The 22,143-nt window shown below is 37.5% G+C and overlaps 1 protein-coding gene, 1 long non-coding RNA gene and 1 pseudogene across 2 annotated transcripts in view; 1 reads left to right on the top strand and 2 right to left on the bottom strand.

Annotated features, from left to right (window-relative positions):
• The window catches only part of LOC143881834 (purple acid phosphatase 22-like), a 33,938-nt gene that overhangs the window by 3,122 nt on the left and 8,673 nt on the right, over positions 1-22,143 (top strand). The gene's annotated exons all lie outside the window — the stretch shown is intronic.
• On the bottom strand, positions 11,532-13,466 carry LOC143880950 (beta-1,6-galactosyltransferase GALT29A pseudogene; annotated as a pseudogene).
• Positions 17,699-19,979, bottom strand: LOC143881835 (uncharacterized). Its single transcript, XR_013252026.1, has 2 exons — positions 18,249-19,979; positions 17,699-18,096 (listed from the first exon to the last, which is right to left on the bottom strand). It is a non-coding gene; the product is annotated as an uncharacterized LOC143881835 (long non-coding RNA).

Genomic DNA, 22,143 nt, shown 5'->3' with positions numbered 1-22,143 from the left:
GCATGATAATTCAATGCATATCACATTTCACAGTTAAGCCAAATAATATTTATAGATATTTTAGCATGCAAAAAAAAAAATATTTATAAATATTACGTATATTAGACTTCACAAGCAATTCATATAAATATAATTATAACTCAATGCATATCACATTTCACAGTTAAGTCATATAATATTTATAGATATTACGTACATTAGACATCACAAGCAATTCATATAAATATAATTATATAACACATCCTGGGACGATGTATCCATTAATACACTTCCAAGTTTCAGTATGTATTTCAGTGGGGATGAAGGAAATATTTGGATTGTTTCGTCTTGGTTTCGGTGGAAATTTAAAACCATGCCCTCATTCCTTGGCAAAACACAGCATATGTCAACGAGCACTCCTTTAAATCAAGATAGTCACAACTTGCAAAAGAACATAGAAATTTGGAAGTTTGCCAACTATACCCAATCTAATAAAAATGATGCCATGAGAAATTTGAAGAGTCCATATCTTTATGTTGGAGTAGCAATGAGATATTGCACTAAAACATGCAAGCAATGAGCAATACAAAGCACACTCACTTAACCAACACTGATCCCATTGCTAGCCCATTCTTCTACTATTTTGATTCTTCACCATCTCCCAACAAGGACCTTGTTCTTACTATTGATATCATCCCCTTACCTCTTCCCCTACCATAAATCTTGGTTACCATCTGCAGCCAACCTCCCTCTTAGATTACGATGATATTTCATCAAGGAGTCAACAACACCGAGCGTGTATTATCGGAAGAGACTAAGACATAATAATACTACTATGAACTGGATCTTCATGCCCGTATTTGTATTGAATATAAATTAAAAGAGCAACCAAGCAAGAACACTTGAGAAACAACAAACAACTTGATACATATCGAGGACATTCTACTAGTGAGGCACTAATCCCATTCACGTGTTAGTAAGTGATAGCAATATGGTGGCTTTATCCACACAAATCATATCATGCATAGGCTAATACTCCTAAGTAACCAAGATTCGTAAACAAATTGGAGTCCCATGAATAAACATTTCTTTTTCTTTCTTTCTTTTCGAATGGGAACCATATGAATAAATAGTTTAATGCATAGAATGGCGATTACTACATATCAGAAAATCAAATTAAACAAGGCATGCATTTAACTCGATGATAAAAATCACCAACATGCATAACGAGAGTGTATCTCCATATTCCTCAAAAGCACACCGCCTCCACCATTGTAGAGAATTGCTGCTAAGGTTTCTTCAAATATAAAATGCACTGAATTTTAACAAAAATAAGTCATGAAATTAGAATAGGTATTCTATTGAATGGAACTCCCTTCTTAACAAGAGACCTTGTCTAAACAAGATGATGGCATGGATCTTAAGGTAGACAAATCAAGCCATGAGTACAAGCAAATGTCCATATGAGCTTCTCACAAGACCAGGGGCGCGATTTCTCGAACTTTTGCTTTTGGTCATGAGAGGGTTATCAAAAAGATCAAAACTGGGATGGCTTTCTTGTTTACATGATTTCTATAGTTCTCATTTATGTAACTCTGCAACTTCCTTGTAATCCTTATCACGTTCATATTAAATTAAATACGAATATATATATATATATGAGGAAACTGTTAAGCTCACCAAACTTATGGTGAGCTAGCTTGCCCAATCACATGGGGGCCCACTCTGTTAGGATGATCCAAACCATTCATTTGAAAGTCCCTTACATAGATGGGGGGTGTACCAAAAATCAGCTCCATAGGATCATCCTAACCCCTCCATTTGTGGAGGACAAAAAATGGAGAGATACAAATCTGCCAATAATATATATCATTATAAATTGAAGGTCCCTCTTAGAAAAAAAGGAAAAAAAGAAAAGAAAAGAAAAGCCTTGAACTGTTTGTTTATGTCAGTTTTCTCAGTTGTAATCAGGAGATGAGAAAGCAATAAATTTTTAAAAGTTTTTCTTTTCCAATAATTCGTGCAAACCAAATAGGAGATTTCTAGAAAAATATTTCTCGGGCAAAAACATTTTTAGAAAATTATTTTTGTTTCCATGATTTAGAGAAAAAATGAAATGATTATGAGAAAAATGATATTGTTATGTCTTATTTAGAGGGATATAACTATAAGGGCCCGTTTGGATACCTCATGCATTTGTATTTTGATTTGAATTTGAGTTTTGGATACAAAATACATCAATCATCGTCATGATCATGTTTTAAGAGAGAGAGATAGAGAGAGAGAGGGAAGGAGGGAGGGATATCTCGCTGCTGCCGGAGCAACCTCGAGGAGCAGCGACGGTGAAGGAAGTTGCCACAAATATTGATTTCCAAATATTGTCTCGCAAAACAGATTTGAAAATCGGAATTTTTTGCACTGTTGTAGTTGATTTGGAAATCTAAGGATCTGATCCAGTTCAAAATATCAAATAAATCCAAATCTAAATCTTGTGGGTATCCAAACGTGGCCTAAAGGTATTTGATAGGAACCATCTCAAAAGACATTTTCGCAAGCCGGTTTGTGCATGAGAGAGCAACCACCTAATGAATAAGACAAAATCTATTGAAAAGTGAGCCTGTGTGTGTTACGTGCCTAATCGGCCGTAACACAAATAAACAAAATAAAAATGAAGACTAGGGAAGATGACGGTTGATTCGAGGCAACCGGGACCTCCTAATGGCCCGGTTTGAGAGGAGCCATTACTCTCCTAGAAACATACTCTCTATTTTGCTGTAAATTCTCTTCACCTTTATTAATGATAAACATGCCCTTTAAATAGAGCAACTACAACCCACGTTTGCAGTTACATGGATAATAGCATAACCCAAAAGATAGGAAACAATGAGAAAAATAAGGAAAAGTAATATCAGCCACGATTCCTAGTAACAACTACAACTTTAAATAACTCAAATAAAATATTTAAAAGCCTAAAACTTAGGAGATTTATTTGGGGAAGATTTTCCATCCGTTTTTTGGAGAATCTAGATTCGGCACGCATCATTCCTTCCCCCTTGAAACAACCTTTTTCCTCAAGGTTGAATTCCTTACTGGAGAAAATACTTCAATCTACCGGGGTCCCAATAGGGCATAGTTTTGTTGAAAAATATTGGCTTTTCATGATCTTCAAAAATGGTGGTCGTGATCATTCAAACCCCGCCTTCAAAATCAATTGTGATTGAGGTTGGAAAGGAATATGATTTTTCAATGAGCCCCATCACAATTAAAGAAGGATGGAATAGTTGAACAAACTCAATATGCTTTTCGGCAATGTGTTCAACTAGCCCATCCTTGACGTCATCTGCTCGAACAACAACATTTTCAAGATTCTTTTCTTCTTCGTCTTTGCACATTTCCTCGATTAATATGCTGATTTTGTCCAAGCCTTCTTTAAATCACCGTTGCTCTTCTATCCTTTTCGAAAAAGGACGCTTTGAGCTTTTGAAAATCTTCATACACGGAATCCAAAATCTCGCGGAATGGAGCCATGGCGCAGGACCGACTGCTCTGACACCAAGTTTTACGTGCCTAATCGGCCGTAACACAAATAAACAAAATAAAAAGGAAGAATAGGGAAGATGATGGTTGATTCAAAGCAACCGGGACCTCCTAATGGCTCGGTTCGAGAGGAGACATTACTCTCCTAGAAACATAGTCTCTATTTTGTTGTAAATTATCTTCACCTTTATTAATGACAAACATGCCCTTTAAATAGAGCAACTACAGCCCACGTTTTGCAGTTACATGGATAATAGCATAACGCAAAAGATAGGGAACAATGAGAAAAATAAGGAAAAGTAATATCAACCACCATTCCTAGTAACAACTACAACTTTAAATAACTCAAATAAAATATTTAAAAGCCTAAAACTTAGGAGATTTATTCGGGGAAGATTTTCCATCCGTTTTTTGGAGAATCGATATTCGGCACGCATCAGTGTGGTTGCACTCTCATGTAACGGCCGGCCTGCGAAATGCCTTCGGGGATGGTCCCTAGGAAATCACCAATAAATTGAAGGTGCTATCAATAAAAACTTGAGTTGCAGTTATTCAAGTTACATTTTGTTTTAGTAAATGATTTTAGCACTCCAATGTTTTGACATGTCGCAAAAGTAGCATGTCTTTTTTGTTTTTAATTTGTGGTGTTGGAGCTTTTTGGGAACTGTAAATAACCTTTTGACAGCCCTTTAAATACTAAAAGATCAGAAGCTTGTGTGACATATCAAAACATTGGAGTGCTAAAATCATTTTTCCTATTTTGTCTGTATAAACAAACAATGAAAAAGCAGGAAATTCTGGAAAAGTTTTTCTTTTCCAAACTTTATCAAAAAAATCCCGCAATCCAAGAATGGCCTCAGTAATTTGAATTTTCCTAACAGTGAGACAATAAGAAGAGAAATTTTCAATTGATTTAGAGGGGTGTGATGTGGCTTGGAAGAATAGAAAAGGGGAGGGTGTCTTCACAAAATTATAAGGCATGATTTAGGGCATAATGATAATGTGTTTATGTCTATTTTCTAGGATATGCTTATAATCGTCTAATCAAAGCAATATTTTGGCTATGGTGTCAACGAATCCACTTCAAATCGGATCCACCTATGCCTCAATCATGACCCATTCAAATCCCTCAACTGTCATATCAGATTCAGTGTGTTCTTCGGATCCTACTTCTTCTGTCTCAGTCATGATCTATTTCAAATGGGACCATCCGTTAGAGTGTCCCAGTAGGTTCTATTTAAATTGTACACAGTTAGAATGTCCAGTCCACTATTAGGGTATTTATGCAATTTATTCAGATAAATTAGCCTTTTCTCTTTGACTAATCTATAGTTCTAAATAAGATAATGCATGTAAACAATAAAACTCATATAAAATACATAAAAGAATACCTAATGAAATCGTACAACAACAGAATTCAATGAAAAAGGTAAAAAATTGTATCATTGTGATTTGTGATTATGTAAAATTAACGGCACAGACAAAACGGAAAAAAAAGAAACAAGAATTCCTTCATGAGATAGTGTGAAGGTTTGAGCTTTTTATTAAGTTCCCAAATCTAGAGTCCAAAATGAGCAGTGTCCTTACCATCAATGCTTATTTAACTATTCCTTCTTGATTTAAACAGTGAGACATTGTTTAGACTTTAGATTGTAGGAAAAACGTTTTTTGTGGAAAAATCTTCCCAGGAAATTTTTTTCGTTTCCATGATTTAGAGGGAAATGATATAGTTATGACTTTTTTGAATGGTTGTTGACTTAAGAGGGCGTCTCCAAATATAAGGAATTGTTTGCTTCAATTCGAAAACTGATTAAGGATGAAGATACCATATTTCTATTAGCCCAGCCTCAAGAAGATGAGGTGAAGATGGTGGTATTTAGCATACCTATGGACGCCTTTGAAGGTATTGGCTTGGATGTAGTAAAAAAGGATGTGGTCAACGCCGTTTCTCAATTTTGAATAGCAGTAAGTTGTCTAGAGCTTATACTCATGTTTATGATTGTTGAGAAAATCCGCTGGGTAAACCAATCCGATCGCGCACAAATTAAACGGAAAAGGAAAAAATAACACAAGCAAGCCACAAGATGAACACCAAGATTTTATGTGGTTCAGCCAAGCCTACTCCACGGGTGAGAAACACGATATTCCACTATGAGAAAAAACAATATACAAGGATTACAATGGATTTAAGCCAAAACCCACAACCCGCAACCCTTTCCTTGCTTCTCAAACCCAAGACCGTACACCGAGAGAAACCCTGAAAAAGAACCCAAGAAAAACCCCGAGAAGAAAAACCGCTTCTCATCCAACAGCAGCGCACTTTTTAAGGAGCTGCTGCTGGATCAAATATCAAGGGCGGTACTTCTTTCGTACCGCCAATATTGACATGTATGCGCATTCACCGTATAATTTCTCACATGTTTATAACCATCACTCCAGAGATTGGAAATCCCAAAAGCTTCTCGGACTTTAGGCATATTGGCTTTATGTAATTTCTGATATAAAATCATATCTATGCTAATAGCCATTCGTCTTGGTAATGTTTCTAAAATAATATCCCATGGACAAGGGACTTTTATGAAAGGAAGACATATTATCAACAGCATATCTGTTGTCCAAGAACTTATGCAAAGGTTGGACAGCAAAGTGAGGGGTGATAATATCTTGTTGAAGCTAGATATGATAAAGGCCTATGATATGATGAACTGGGATTTTCTTCGAACAGTATTGGAATCATTTGGCTTTAGCGAAGATTGTAAAATCTGATTAATGGAATGAAAAGCAACTTTTTGTTTTCAATTTTAATAAATGTAGAACCAAAAGGCCCTCTAGGGGACTTATACAAGGAGACCCTTTATCCCCTCTTCTGTTTATAACGGAAGAGGTTTTGAATAGGGGTTTGAAGAGTGTTTTTCATGATGAAAAGGCCACTATCACATGTCAAGAGGGTTTGTTCTGACTACCCACAGCTTATTTGATGATTTGTTTTTAAAATTTCACTCGTTCAAAAACAATGAGAAGCAAGAATACTCAACCTATGACAAGGAGTTCTATGTAGTGGTGCAAGCTTTGCATTATTGGAGACAATATCTTATACCCAAGGAATTTTCTTTATGTTCTAACCATGAAGCACTAAGCTATATCAATGCAGAGAAGAAGTTGAGCGATAGACATGCCAAATGGGTTTCCCTTTTGCAGGTGTATACTTTTGTTGTCAAGCAAAAGGCAAGTGCAGAGAATGAGGTTGTTGATGTGGCTAGCTAGTTGTGTTGCTCATGCACTTATTATCATCATACTATGGCAATCCAGGTTATTTTCTTCGACTTGCTTAAGTGAGATTATCCTTCGTATCACGGCTTCAATATTGTCTATGCTGAATTGCTAGCAGGCCAACAATCCTCTTATCTTGATTTCTCATTGTACGATGGTTATCTTTTGAAGGAAACTCATTTATGCCTTCACAACACTTCACTCTAGATGAGATGATATGGGAATTACACGTGGATGGAGCAGTAGAACATTTTGGTAGAGAAAAGACCATCGCAATGGTTGAAGATCGACTTTCTTGGCCTAGTCAGAAGCGTGATGTGGCTAAGGTTGGTAGGCAATGTCACTCATGTCAGTTAGACAAAGGGAGGAAGCAGAATACTGGTCTCTACAATCCTCTTCCTATCCCATACGAACTTTGGCAGGATCTAAGCATATATTTTGTCCCTGGATTGCCTAAGTCCTTAAGTGAGCAAGATTCTATATATGATGTGGTTGATCGTTTCTCCAAGATGACTCATTTTATGCCATGTAGCAAGACAATTGATACTATTCACATTGTGCATCTTTTTTTAACGAAGTTGTGTGACTACATGAGTGCCAAGTACCATTGTCTCAGATTGTGACATCAAGTTCATGAGTTATTTTTGCTATAACCTGTGGCGTATCTTGAGTATCAAGAAATTTTCTTCAATGTTTCATTCACAGACCAACGATCAAACAGAGGTTGTGAATAGAAGCTTGGGTAATCTCTTGAGATGTTTGGTGCATGATCATGTTAAGCAGTGGAATCTTATTCTACCGACAGCTGAATTTTCTACACCAGTCACATCCCTTTTGAGATTGTGATGGGAATTCAACCTCAATTGATTTGGTTCCTTTTCCTCTTGAAGTGAGACCAAGTGATAATGTATACAACTTTGGTACTCAAATCAAGTAGACTCATGATGATGTTAGGAGCATTGTAGGAATGAGTCATATAAGTCGCAAGCTGATTTACATTGCAGGTTCACTGAGTTTAATGAGAGTGACATGGTCATGATTAGCATACGTTGTGGCACTTCTATAAGGATGTCGATTGGGGTACAGAGAAGAAGTGATGAACATTTCTGTAAGAAACTAATTAAATGTCTCTAAGTAAAGGCATAATCATTATCAAGTCAAACATAATTTGTGAAGTAGCCATCTCCAACATAAAGATTATCACGTTTCACATAATACATGAGAACATACCTAAATCTCCTATCACATGTTGTGGCACTTCTATAAGGATATCAATTGGAGTACAGAGGAGAAGTGATGGAAATTGGTGCAAGAAACTAATTAAATGTCTCAAGGTGGAAAGCATGATGAAGTGACAGTAAATTGAGGTTAGGTGGTTGGTTCATTGCAAACTTAAAACAATGGTTTTAAATTTCGGTTTCGGCTAAAATTTCAGACTTATCCGAAACCGAAATTTCAGCCGAAATCCTGAAATTTCAGTGATTTCAATCGAAACTTTGTGAAAGAATAAAAAATTAATATTTTTTAACAAATTTCGCCGAAATTGCTGAAATTAACGAAATTTCAACTGAAATTTTGTAAATTTCGGCTTTTTCGGTTTTGGAACGTTTCGGTTTCGGTCTTAACCGAAATTTCGGATTTCGGTCGAAATTTAAAACCCTGCTTAAAACTGATCATGGGCAGTACCTAATAAGGGGAGTGGTAGCAAGAATGAAATTTTGAGAAAACACCGCTTCCAAGACCACCATTAAGAGTGAATGAGCACGTCAAGTCTACCACAATTTTGTCTGCATCCAACACCACAAGATCAGCCATCATGATAGCAACCAAGGTAAGATCCACAATGAGAATAACATGTTCTACAAAAATATGGGTGAGCATAAAAGGTAGTGAATTCTAAATTGCATTCGCCAATTGAATTGCACCACACAGAATTCATTGGGGGTTACATATGGGGCATGTTAGAAACAGATGGGACAGACATTCGGTTCAAGGCCAAGTCCATCCAGAACAAAAATCTTCACCATTAAATAAAATGCATTAGATAACTGCAAAAGAGCCACAGATTCCTTTGAATCTGATTCTATTTGGCACCATTATGATGATGTGAGCCCCACGTGGGAACTTGGATGATGGCTTAGTGTTTTAGGAGTCTTAGCAGTTGTAGTCTGTCTATTTACTTCTATTAGTATTGCTGCTAGATTTAGTTGCTTTGACTTTTCTTTAGCTCTTATGGGCCGTTTGGATATGCGGATTTTAGAATCCGGGATTTCTTCAAAATTGTAGCTAAGAGACAAGAGAAGAAGCGGATCAGCCGTCGTTTTTGTCTCGTTTTTTACTTCTCGCCCTTCTTTCCGTCAGCAAGAGCAAGAGAGTAGCAGATCCTCCCATATTTCTAGGTTTTAGAGATCTCAGGATGCAGGAGAGATTTTTAAAACCTGAATCTCTCACTTAAAATCCAAGAAACGCGCTGTCAGGACAGCATACAGCAGCTTGATCATGAACCCTCTTTTACACTGTTTTCAAACTAAAAACCCGGATTCTAAAATCCGGGTATCCAAACGGCCCCTTAAAGTTAGAGGCATTTTTTGGAATTTCATTAAAAGTAGGGTTGCATGTGAAGAGTGGTATGAATAGTAAAACCCTATATAAGCTTATGTTTGCTTCAATTTATTATTATTGAATGAAGATTTATAGAATTTTTGCTGATGCTAAAGTGTGTGATTGCGTCTCTAGGTGAGAGTACCTAAGCCTAAGTGTGATTGCATCCCTTGGTAAGAATACCTAACTCTATGTGCGGTTGCTTGGGTTTCTCTCCTTGTTTCTCTTTCTCCTGCTATTTTCTATTCTTTTTTTTTTTGATGCGTAAGCTGGGGTTTGGCGGGGACCCCTACCGGTTTATTAGAATATGAAAGATAATACATTCAGCAAACAAGGCAAAACCCTATCATAAGAATAGGGACACATACTAAGAAAACAAAGGCAAGACTTATCCTTAGAAATGATATACTAAGGAAAAGAGGAAGCACAACGAATCTCAAGAACCACTAATAGCCAAGGGCATCTATCATCCTCTTACTCAGCTTCTTAGCTCTCTGGCTCTTCCGTAAATTCTGATGGTTCTTTCTACTCACCTCATGCCATGCTTCACTTTCATGCGGTTGCGAGGCGGCGATGGTGTGGTGACCAATAGGTTCAGCAGAGGGAGCATCTGGATGTTCCTTTGAAAGATTTTCAACTTCATCATCTTTATCATCCTTATCATCTTTCTTCTCTTCTTTGTAACTATCAAGAATAGCATAGGAGTTGGAAGTCTGAACTTCATGGGTTTTTGCTATATGAACTTCTCTCAGATTAGGTGGCACTTCACTTCTTTCTCTGTTTGAAGGCTTGAGATGGTAGGGAGTTGAACGACTGATGTCTCTAGAGGGGCTATCCAAGGAAGGGTTATCATTTAAGTTTTCAACAGGATCAGATTCATTACTCTTTCGAACAGGTTTCCACACCTTTTTGCCTTGTACTGGCTTTGGGATAGAAAGGAGACTGCAATTCTCCAAAGAGTGGGAGAAATCTTTGCAATTTGTACAGGTTTTGGGTTTCCAGTCATAGACTATGTTTTGGACTATGTCTCCCGAGGAAGATTTGAGCGTAATAGAGTCAAGAAGCTGCTGTGCAGCACTAACTTGGACACAAATTCGAGCAAAATTCAGCCTTGATGCCTCAGCTGTTTTGGTATCCGTGTAGAGAGGTTTTCCAATTAGGCTGGCAATGCGGCTCAAACAATGCGAAGACCAAAATTTAAGGTGCGGCCCAGGTAGACGGATCCAAACCGGAACTTCGGAGAGATGCTGTTTTTCCATGTGGGAACTAGGGTCCCATCGTTGAAGGATTAGAGGCCTTCCTCCGTAGTTGTGGGATGTATCTTCAAGGACCCAGGAACAATCTTCAGGATTTGAAAATTTGAAGAAAAAAAATCCATTTTCAAGAGTATACAGTTGTAGATCCCCCATTAACTTCCGCTTCAAAAAAAAAAAGATCCCCCATTAACTTCCACTTCCAAGAAAGGCTTTCCTTTAGGGCCATGAAATAGGGTCTTCTACCCAAGAAGAATCCTACCAAACAGTTTTCCCATAGATCCTCAGCTTCCTTTGTCTCCTCATCCTTGAATAAAAACTCAAAGCTTTCTTTTTCTTTTTCTGCTGGAATGATATACTTGAGCTACTCTCTCTCTCTCTCTCTCTCTCTCTCTCTCTCTCTCTCTCTCTCTCTCTCTCTCTCTCTCTCTCTCTCTCTCTCTTGAATAGCTTATTTACTTATTTTCTCTGCACAAATCTCATCTAACAACATCCTTAGACCCCTCTTTTCCTTCTCTTAACATTCATTAAATCCTAGTTATAAATCTTAATCAAATCCCAACTTATAATTCATTCAGCAACCATATTTTCCCAAAACCAGAAATCAGCCAGCCTAAAAGGCCCATCAAAACCTTAGAGAAAAAGAATCTTAAGCAGCTACCCACCTTCCCTTTGATGTTCCCTACATCCCTTTCATGCCCCTTCTGTCCATATTCCATCTAGAAACCCAGACCCTCATTGACATTCTCCGCAGAATATTTTGAACCAGAATTATAATTCTCTTTTAAAACATCAGTTCTTAACCTGACTCCTAGAATCCTTAATCAAACAGTAAACCAATGCATTGGTTGCTTGTTCTACTTTGTGGAGAAAGTATTCAACCATAATTACTGAATCAAAGATCCTACATCAATGCATACATTAGTTTACAATACAGAGAAAGAAGAAACAGTAATGTAATATAGCACAGCTTCGCACAAAATGCAAGGTCTAGACTCTAGACTGTTATAGAAATACAAAAAGATGAATGGATATCAGCAGAACACGAGGTGAGTTTTTATTCTCTCCACAGACTTCTTTCAATAATAATCAGCAAAAGACTGTTATTATACACAGCACTTGGGCCCAAATTTTGGAATCACATTTTCAAATACCAATCTCATATTGACATGTGGTTTCAATTTTACATTTAGTGCCCAGCACTACTTTGGGTGGCACCCGTTTTTTAAATGAAACAATGAAAAATATTTCCTGAAACAATTTTTTCCGTGGGAAACTACAATTACAACGTGAACATGTGAACTGAGGCTCGAAAGCAATCAAATGATTCCTGGGAATCAAGAGTTTCAAATCGAAACAAACTCAATGATATATGACCATAGGAGGAATCTTGAACCCAGAGTTTTTAAGGAATGGTATTACCTGTGGTCTCTCAACTAAATCGTGGTAAAAGGAGTACTCTGCCTCATAATCATGTAAATCAAACTCAGCTCTCTGGTTGGTATGATAATGATGCTTTACTAATTCTGATTTTCCAAACCCAAAAACACTAACCTTCTCGCAGATTCCCAATGCAAGCATGATGGCTTGCATCCCTGAAGAGTAATGAAACATCATAGTATCATGGTAAGCACCCCATTGTTCTGGGGGCTTCCCTGTCTCCTCCACAAATTGTTTCAGTGAATAATACTTCACAATCCTTGTACACAAGACATCGAGCCGGGGATCTGTAATGAGCAATGGGGCCTTGTGTGATCCATTGCAGATCACATAGTCCATGAAATGCACAGGTTGGCATATGTACATAATCATCGGCACTTTTTCACCATACGGATGACAGAAACAGCCTTGTCTACGTGAGCACAAGTGCAGGATATTACTGTTTACAAATGCAATGTTGGTTTTTGAACCCACATGTCGCTCATACCCCGCAGTCTGGGCATTGTTCAATCTGATCACAATCTCATGGCTGTCAATGAATGCACCACTCTCATTCTTCAGTAGAATCCCACTATTGCCAACAACAGCACAAGACCCATATGGGCGATTGGAACCCACAAAACCATAATGCTGATCGAGAGGACGCTTAACAAGATCGATCAAATCCAACATGATTTCGGGTTGGAATCGCTTAGTATGAATCCAATCACGCAGAGACGTGCGAATTTCTGGCCAGAACTTTGAATGCTTTAGAGAATCAGGGTGGATTGGGTTTCTTCTAAAAGATAACTTTGAATGCTTTAGAGAATCAGGGTGGATTGGGTTTCTTCTAAAAGATCTCAACTGCACATCATTTTGATTGTTTCCCCTTTGGGACGAGATGGAACGATGATGAGCCTGACCGCCAAAATTATCTCCCAGCAACTGATCAATCTGTTCTCTTGATTCTTGCTCTCCGATGTCATTTGCCGCAAATGCAAGCAGAGTCTTGTTAGTGAGCAGAGTCTTGTTAAAGACAAGTGGAAGACGAGAAATGAAATTCACGCGAAATGCCTCTCTGCAACTCAGTGCAGTGCATATTGCAAACAAGAGAATAAAACAGAACGTTTGACGAATATGTCGTTTCATTGGAGCCAAAGTCTCGTATTTAAATACCAAGGAGTAATGTTAAAAATTTGCTAAGTAAAGAGTAGAATCCTAACCAAATATCTCAAAGTAAAAGTATCAACATCTTCACAGCAATGCCAGCATTGTAAAAAAAGATAAATTCCTGAAAACAAGATACAAAGCGCAAAAATTCAATAAAGTAATAGCTACAAATCAACAAAGAAAGCAGTAACCCCAACCCATATATCTTTAAGTGAAAATTCAACAAAATAGATCTCAACCAAGGTGGAAACCGCTAAAACTCGTCACAGTTGGTAAAAAAAAAAAAATCTAAAACTGAAGAATAAACCAGAGATCTTGAAGTGGGAATCTCGCCATATTATTAATCAAAAGATTAATAAAAACAATAGCTGTGGAGGAGAAAAGCAGAACTAAGTCACAATAAAAGTCAAAAACCCTTTCAGTCCCGCCAACCATTTCTCCAAAAGGTGCACAAAATCCAACAGCAAGTTGAAGAAAATAAAAGCACCAAAACACACAAGAAAACCCAAAAAAATGGATACTCCAGAATCTAAACTACGTATCTTAGAGTGAAAACATAAAGGTTTATCTATAAGAGGAGAAAAAGAAGGATTTCGAAATCGTCTATTTATAAATCCTTGACAGAGAGAGCGCCAAGGAGACGTGATTTTCAATTCCTCCATTTATAAATAACGGAGAGAGAGAGAGAGAGAGACGTGATTTTCAATTTTGGATTGCATGGAAAAACATTTCACGGTAAAGTTTTCTTTGGAAATTTTTTTCTTTCCACAATTTAGAGGGAAATAATATCATTATGGTTCATGTAGAGAGATATATTATTATAAATTGAAGGTGCTTCTGGAGAAAAATTGAATAGGATTGGTTCAAGCTATTTTTTCATGTTTTCATGTGTAAAAACAAGTAGGAAATTTTAAAAATATTTTTCCTTTCCAAACTTTTCCTGAAAATTCCTACAATCCCAATAAGGCCTTAATTTATTGAGACATCCCTCTAAATTAACCATAATCATGTTGTTTCCCTACAAATGCGGAAAAAAAATCCTAAGAGGAAATGTTTTTCTTGCTATCGAAACAGGGTTCGAGGTAAATGATACTTCCACCCTTTTCTCCACATTGTCACTCCCTTCGAACTTGTTTTTTCTTCATTTTCAGAAAAGATTAACAAAAGAGGGGTGGAAATATCATTTCCCTTTCTAATATTACTATTAAGATTAAATTAAGGTATGTAAGAAGATACCTTTCCATGTGTTTAGCTACAAGTGATTATTTTAGTGATTATTTTAGGCTTTTGACATAATTGGGTCAACTTAGGAAGTAAATACCTCCCTCGGATGCCCTGATAACCAACCTTGGATCCAAGATGACACGCTTTGCGTGTGGTAAAAAACTTCGATCTAGGGGGGAATCATGACTCGACCCACATGATCCTAAGCCCGTGTCTAAACATCATCCAATGCGTAAGACTGTGTTAAAAATCAACATGGTTTGGACTGTTTTAGGCGCCATCCTACATTTTTAGGCGCATCACCATGTTGACTTTTAAGAAATTAGCCAACAGGGGCGCCCTTGAAGCTGATTTTTTGCAAAGGTGCCCTTTATTCTATCATTCCTCATAAAATATCAAATGAATAACTTAAAGCCAGCTATGAGGTGGATCTTCACGCCTGAAAACTATGGGCGCCCATTGTGATTTGAAAAATCGGCTTAATGCTCTCTAATATATGCAATATATTTTGTAGGGGTGTCAATGGATCAAGACGGTCTGATGGATCGTCCGAATCCGAACGTTAATGAACAGGATCTAAACATATGAATAGGATTCATGGGCATATTTCGGATCATCAAATCTAGGATCCAAAAAAATTTGGACTGTGTACGGGCACGCCACAGATGCCCATTGGATAGTCACGATCCGAAATGGTTTCACGAAGGAAAAGAGAGGGATTTTGTTCTTTATGCATCATATTCTTTGATAATAGTTATACATTATATTTGTGTATGTAATTCTGATTAGTTTTATAATTTACAAGCATTATTATATACATAGATTAAACATAGAAAAAAATTTAATTTAGTTGAAGAAAATGCATAGAGACACACTAATAGTGGACTGCCATTCTATCTCTTTTTTTAAAAAAAATTAATTGTTTACTTAGCTTAGTGGGACATAATAGGACACTCCGATGGACGGTCCAAATTAAAATGGATCGTGATCATGACGTGGAAAGTAGGATTCGAAGAACAATCCGACTCCGAACCAACCGATAAGGAATTGAATGGATCGTGACCGTGACATAGGTGGATCTTACCCAAAGTAGATCCGTTGACACCCCTAATATTTTGGGTCCCCAAAGTGGACCCGCTTAAAAAAAATTTCTAAAACAAAATTATTTTGAGCTTTGGTTTTTTAGTGACTTTGATGGGAGTCGACTTTATGAATTGGTCGTGGATTAGCCCTTCTACAACTACGTGTATGACAAATGTAAATAATTGAGGAATGCTGGATTGGAGGGTTCTATTTGAGAACACGAGCTGCAAGGGCGTCTTATTGGCAATTTACAGGAGCATGGCAATTTGCTAGTGGTAGGAATAGAAATGTTTGTCCCACTTGTGGGACCCACAAATCTTTCTTTTATAGTAGATTGGTTGTTGGCCCTACTACATGTTTAGAATAATTATAGATCTACCCTCTTTAACGTTTTTCTTTGCGTTACCGATTTTATCCGTCCAGGGGGAGGGAGTGTCTTTTCTACATAAAGAGGTTTAGTGTTTCAAAAGTTTGCTTTAATTACAAAACTGCCATCATGCTTTCAAATAATGAGTTTTCACTCTTCACTAAGTGAATAGTCCACATTGGAAAGTGGAGAAAATTTTCATTATATGTAGCATTCCACAATTTCTTGACTACTAAACACCCATCTTACAAGTTTTTCTTTCCATTTGCCATAACATTTCCACTTCCCTTTTTTAGTCGAGTAAAGGAACTAAACAGCCTAAGGAAAATTAAGTTGTATCGTAATGCCCCCGGGCTCTACTTCATTGGGATATAAAATAGGCATAAGAATTCACACCTATTTTTACTAGGGAAAATGAAGGCCATATTTGTTTTAGTGGAGTGATAAATCGACTCCCATATATCTTAAATCGACAACCTATGTGTCTTTCAACCTCAGAGGAGAGAGAAAGACACACGGGTCGATTTAAGATATTTGGGGGTCAGATTTATCGCTGCCCTTGTTTTACGCCCATTTTAACAAAAGAAAGAATTCACTCCTAATTTTACGTGGGAAGGTAGAGGCAAAATTTGTTTTACGCCCATTTTTACGTTAGAAAGAAATAGAGCCGTAGAATAGTGACAAAGTGTTCTTCCGAATCTGTGGTCGGGTCCAGAATGGGGTCCATTCAGATTGTGATGGACCCATCTGCTGTGCTGAAGGTAGGGTGAGAACGCTTCTGGGTGCAACTGGGTCGGGTTCGAGTACCCGACAAAAAAAAGTCGGGTCGAGTTGAGTTGAACTCGGGTCGGGTTGGAAAAATGGTTTCCTCGGGTCAGGTCGGGTGGGGTTCGGGTCCGAGTTGCACCACTAGCTTCCGCGGACCCATCTCAATCCGACACACCGGAACAGATCCGCCTTTCTACAGTCCCAAAATGCCCTCATAAAAACTCGTATTCCCTTGGAAATAATTCCACATTTGTAGAGATCTAAACCAGAGAGAGAGAGAGAGAGAGAGAGATGGAATCAACTGTAAGCAGAAGCGGGGGATTTCTGGAAGGGATGTACAGGGTTCTGATGCGCAGAAATTCCGTCTATGTCACTTTCGTCATAGCCGGAGCTTTCGCCGGAGAACGGGTACCATTTTTTTTTTTTGGGTCATCGTCTTCAAAATCTTCATATGATTCTGTTTCTACAAAATTTCTGTATACTAATCTTGTTTCTATTGAATTACGATCTCAAATTATGGAAAATGATATGGATTTTATTCTGTTTTACTTGTTTCAGATGGATTAATGGAACATTTCATATCAAAGTAAAGGGTTAGGGTTTCATTTTTGTATCACTGAAAGAAGGGAAAATGATGAGGATTGGATTTTGTTTTTCTTTCTTGCAGATGGATTGATAGGAAAATTTTATATCAAAGGAAAGGGCTAGGGTTTCTTTTTTTTTTCTTTCTTCACATGTGCAATCATCTCTATCTCTGTATTAGGTTTTTGTTTATATTCTGTTCCTGAGAAAAAAATTGCGACTTGATTCTAGTTCTTTTGGACATTGACATGAGACATATTGTTGATATGGTTAAATTGATGAAGTGAACAATTGGAATTGAGGTTTTCGTATATGTTCTGTATTAGAGTTTCGTTTTCTTTTGGTGTGAAATGATTTACTGTGCATCAGAGATAAACAAAAAAGAACCATTCTTCTTCAAGTCATTGTTTCCCATTTATGTCCTTGCTATTGCTAAGTATTAATATGACAAAAAAGTAAACTTCAATACTCCATTAGCTCATGTGCAAGTTAATAAGGAACTCAGGATAAAGAAGCTACAAATGAGGTAGTGAAAGGAGAGATGTGTCTCCTTAATATCTTGCGCCGTTCATCAAGAGGCTTGATTGAAGTCATCACTAGGACAAGCCCTCTTTGAATGCATCATTGTTCCGTGGTTGAAGAAAGTCGACTCTAATGAGCTTGAAGGATGTTTTGAGAAAATTCTTTCCATTGACCTAGGTACTTCGACTGGAGACCCGTTTCGATTTTCATAAGCTTTTCACTAAGGATTGAGCATAGTTGCCTCACTAAGGATTGAGCATAGTTGCCGATTCTGTTGCTGTGGGCATTCCTATTTTCTTCTGTAATGGACAAGTGCAGAACCTATTTTGGTGTTACATTTTGAAAAAGATGCATTTCGAAAAAGACACGATCAATATTTTAGTGGGTTAAACAATTTTACAAAATAGAAGAAGATAAAAATAACAGGAAGAAAAATAATGGCAAAACATAAATACATATTATATTAGACTTACCATTGTTAGGGAGACCAAGTGCCTAATAATGATGTGGGCAGTGTGCGAAGGAAGTTTGGGGGCTACTCCACCCAAGATATTATTCGTAACCAGAACATTGTTACAAAAGATTGAATGAAGAAGGAGAAACCTTGGCCAAAGTGGTCTCCCCCATCCTCCAATCTGCGAAAGTTCAATTTTGATGCCTCGTTGGTGGACAATTCAGTCCCTGCTTGTTTGTGTTTGTGCGCGCGCGTCATTTGGAACCACTTGGCTGAGAATATCTTACCTTTTTCTGGCCCAGCAAAAAGGATTGATTTAAATTAGGCAGAGATATACACACTCTTCACATGTATCAGTCTGATTGACAGTCATGTTGGTAACAGAGCAGTGCTGGTCGAGGGTGACTCATCGAATGCCATATCGTGGCTCAAGGGCAACTCTTTGGGACCTTGGAGATTTATTGACATTATGAATGATATTAGAGAGTTCTGCTTATGTAACTCTCACTTGTTTTTTTCCCTGCATCCCTTGCAGTGCCATTGAGTTGGCCGTCTTGCTTGCCAAAAATGGTGCGTCCAGGTCTATATCTATTTAGGGCAATCTCTGCGCCCAATGTACTTTTTGTGTTATGTTGTTTCTGTTTTTCGATCAATAAACAAAATTGTTAACATCGATCTAAAATTTACATAATGTCAGTCAGATCTATGTAATCCACAAAGAGAGCATTTTGTTTTATTTAACCCTCCCCCTCAATTTTGGTATTAGTTTTAAAACAAGTGGGTCCGTAAGGGCATCTGAATTTTCTAAGAAAAATTGTAAAAGAGGTACTAAAATAAAAAGATAGAACTGATTGAAGAAAACCAGAACACTAAAAACAGTTCATGATGTCTAAAATCGACTGCAACAGGCTGTAAGATCTAGTATAGATTGTGTTCCAGAATTCCATTTTCCTCATTGGAATGTCTATATAGGAAATTTCGCTTGGAAAGTAATGGATTTGTCAACGATGATCTTAAGTATTATACGATAAAAAAATTTCTCGATTGGTAGGTATGCACCTCTCACTTTATTGAACCTTATTGCCTATAGATTGCTTGCCTGAAAAAGAAACCTTTCTCTGGCTTTTCATCAGACAATTGGGATGCATTATCAATGTTTTGTGGTTTTACATCTGATTCCCAATAATCAAACACCTCTTGTACGTTTATCAAAAAGTATGCATCGATGATGTTTGTTTGTTTTACGACATACTTTCCAACAAATTCCACTTCTTTGCGATGATGTTCCACCTTTTCCATCATAATCTCTAAAACTAGAGAACCTAGACTCTCCTCATCATCATAGACATCATCTATGGCCATTTTTGAAAATTGATTTTCTTCTAACGCTCATAGATCCTCATTGTCATCATAAACAATATCAATTTGCACTCTCTAGTGCATCATCCTCTTATGGGGCTACTAGTTATATGGTCCACTTGCTGGCCTCTATTGGTTTATTGGTTAATGTCTTTTTTTATTGTTACCTCCACAAGTTTTGGTACTGTTCTGAAATTTTGTAAACCAGTTGGCAATTCCTGGGTACTTCCAAGCTTCTAAAAAGCTTACCAGTAACCTTAAGTAGTCCAGATTGACCCCAATTTAAAATCATATCAAGGTCAAGACCGAACCTGTTATCTTGCTCCAAATCTTGTCCATGACCAATTTTCTCTTTGAGCTTATCCTCTGAATCTCTCAACTAGCACTTATCCTTTCCTATCACACTCTCTTCTCAAAGTCAACGTCCCGCGAGCTTGCTTGCTTCTCGCTTTGAGATCCGCTTCTAACATCGCTTAACTTGAACTTTCCAAAGCCAAAAGCAGATCTCAAACTCAAGCTAGAAGCCGAAAGCCCTACCTAGCAATTTTCTGTCAAATTTCCGCCCATAGGGTTCTACATCACATGGTATTGACTTCATTCTTATTAATGACTTCGTTCATAAATTGTTTACGTGGGTGAAGTCCAGCCTTATGGAAGTTATTTTTAAAACAAATGATGTCGGCTGCGTGATGTGTCATTGCGCCAATGTTAGGTGGAATATCCTTCTTTGTATTGCCTACCAGAGGTGTTTTATTGAGAAGATCTTAGACTTTTGGTAAATGTCAAATTGATTTTGGAGCATTGCTGGAGCTCAAACATGGAACTATACATGCCCCTGTAGCTTCCTTGCCATTTTGATGTCCATAAATATATTTTGGAATATTTTCATATAATGGATGTATTTAGTATGCGACTCAGTTTCTGCCTTCAATGCGTGAAGCTTTCGTGAGTCTCCCTCATCTGAAATTTCTGTCTCTGCATCTACTGAAGACATCCAAGACTGGTGGTTACAGCTAATGATTCATCTTAAACACGTGCAGAGGCATCCAAGACTGGTGGTTACAGCTGATTATTCATCTTAAACAAGTGCAGAGGCATTCTAACTGGGTTTACAAGTTTTAAATCCTGAACTTGAAATTTCAGATCTGCATAATATTAATATATAATAACATCTAGATCATGCCTTGAATGTTTTATTTTGGTACTTGTTTGATCTTTTCTTATCTGTTTAGTGTGCAAGAATGTGTGGGAGGATTTGTAGTTGATCCATGAAGTGGTTTTTCCTTGGATGCAGGCGGTGGACTATGGGGTGAAAAGGCTGTGGGAATACAATAACATTGGGGTATTGCATCTAAAGCTTATCTTACTTTTTGAATGTGTATATTTGGAAATAATCTCCATGTTGTTGTAGGCATGCCTGTATAAGCTTATCTTGATCATGAACCCTCTTTTACACTGTTTTCAAACTAAAGCCTGGATTCTAAAATCCACGTATCCAAACGGCCCCTTAGGGATTGCAAGATTCCTAATCAGGAACAGCAGCATTAGCGAGAGACTTTCGCAGCCATAAGGTCGAGTAGTTTGGGGTGATTAAGTCAGTTTGCAACCAGTAACTGAGCGGCATAACTTGGGTTTTGTGTTCTTGATTGCAAGTATTGATCTTATCTGTCCCAGAATTGGAATAAATTGTTACATCATCTACTGACTTTCAAAACTTATTTGAGAAGATAAAACCTGTAAGAAACTCTCCATTCGTTCTCTGGCATTGTTATGACTTGAGAGATAAACGTTTATCTGCATCGAATGATCTCAATTATATTAGAGATAGTGCTATTTAATCAAGAAAAATCAACCTCTTTGATCAATTCATTTTTTGTTATTACTGCAGAAGAGGTATGAAGATATTCCAGTATTGGGATCAAGGCCAGCTGAAGAATGAACAATATGCTCCCACTTTGAAATTTCAACGGAACATGAACATTCGCACATCGTTCATCAACTGTTCTCATATTTCGGGAGAATTTTTATGTTTGTCAACAAATAAGCAATTTGTATGAAGGTAACAACACAGTAATGGCTCGTTTAAGTTGGTTTTGGTGCTAAAAAAGTCTGGCACTGGGTTCTCTACCACGCTTTGCAGTATTCATATAGGCCAAAATATTGATCGAATAGGGTCTCCCGCTTCCCTTTGATGGAAGGGTTGGAGATAGGTTTGCCATTATCTGCTTCTATCACTTAACACCCACGGGTGTCTGTGTTTTGAAGGCATCAGGACTTAAGGCCGCCTCAAAATTTGGACTGTTTATGCCCTGTTTGTTTTGGATTTTCAGAACCGATTTTAGTCTATAACTGATTGTTGGACTCAAAATTAAATTCACATTTGTGTCCAATAATCAGTCTTGGACTCACAGTCGGTTCTCATAATCTCAAACAAACAGGGATTTATAAGACACCGGCAGGGTAACTCTAAGTAGGGTGTTTAGTGAAGTGTTTCTCAAACATGCTTACAGAGTCCCCCTAGAGATTGAAATGTGCATACTGTACCACCAAGGGGA

This window comes from Tasmannia lanceolata, unplaced genomic scaffold (genome assembly GCF_043159265.1).
Source record: "Tasmannia lanceolata isolate RefF3 unplaced genomic scaffold, GAP_Taslan_0.1 ptg000007l, whole genome shotgun sequence".
In the NCBI taxonomy this organism is placed as follows: Eukaryota; Viridiplantae; Streptophyta; class Magnoliopsida; order Canellales; family Winteraceae; genus Tasmannia; species Tasmannia lanceolata.
Note: the sequence above shows the minus strand (reverse complement) of the source record. Positions and strands in the feature narration are given on the sequence as shown.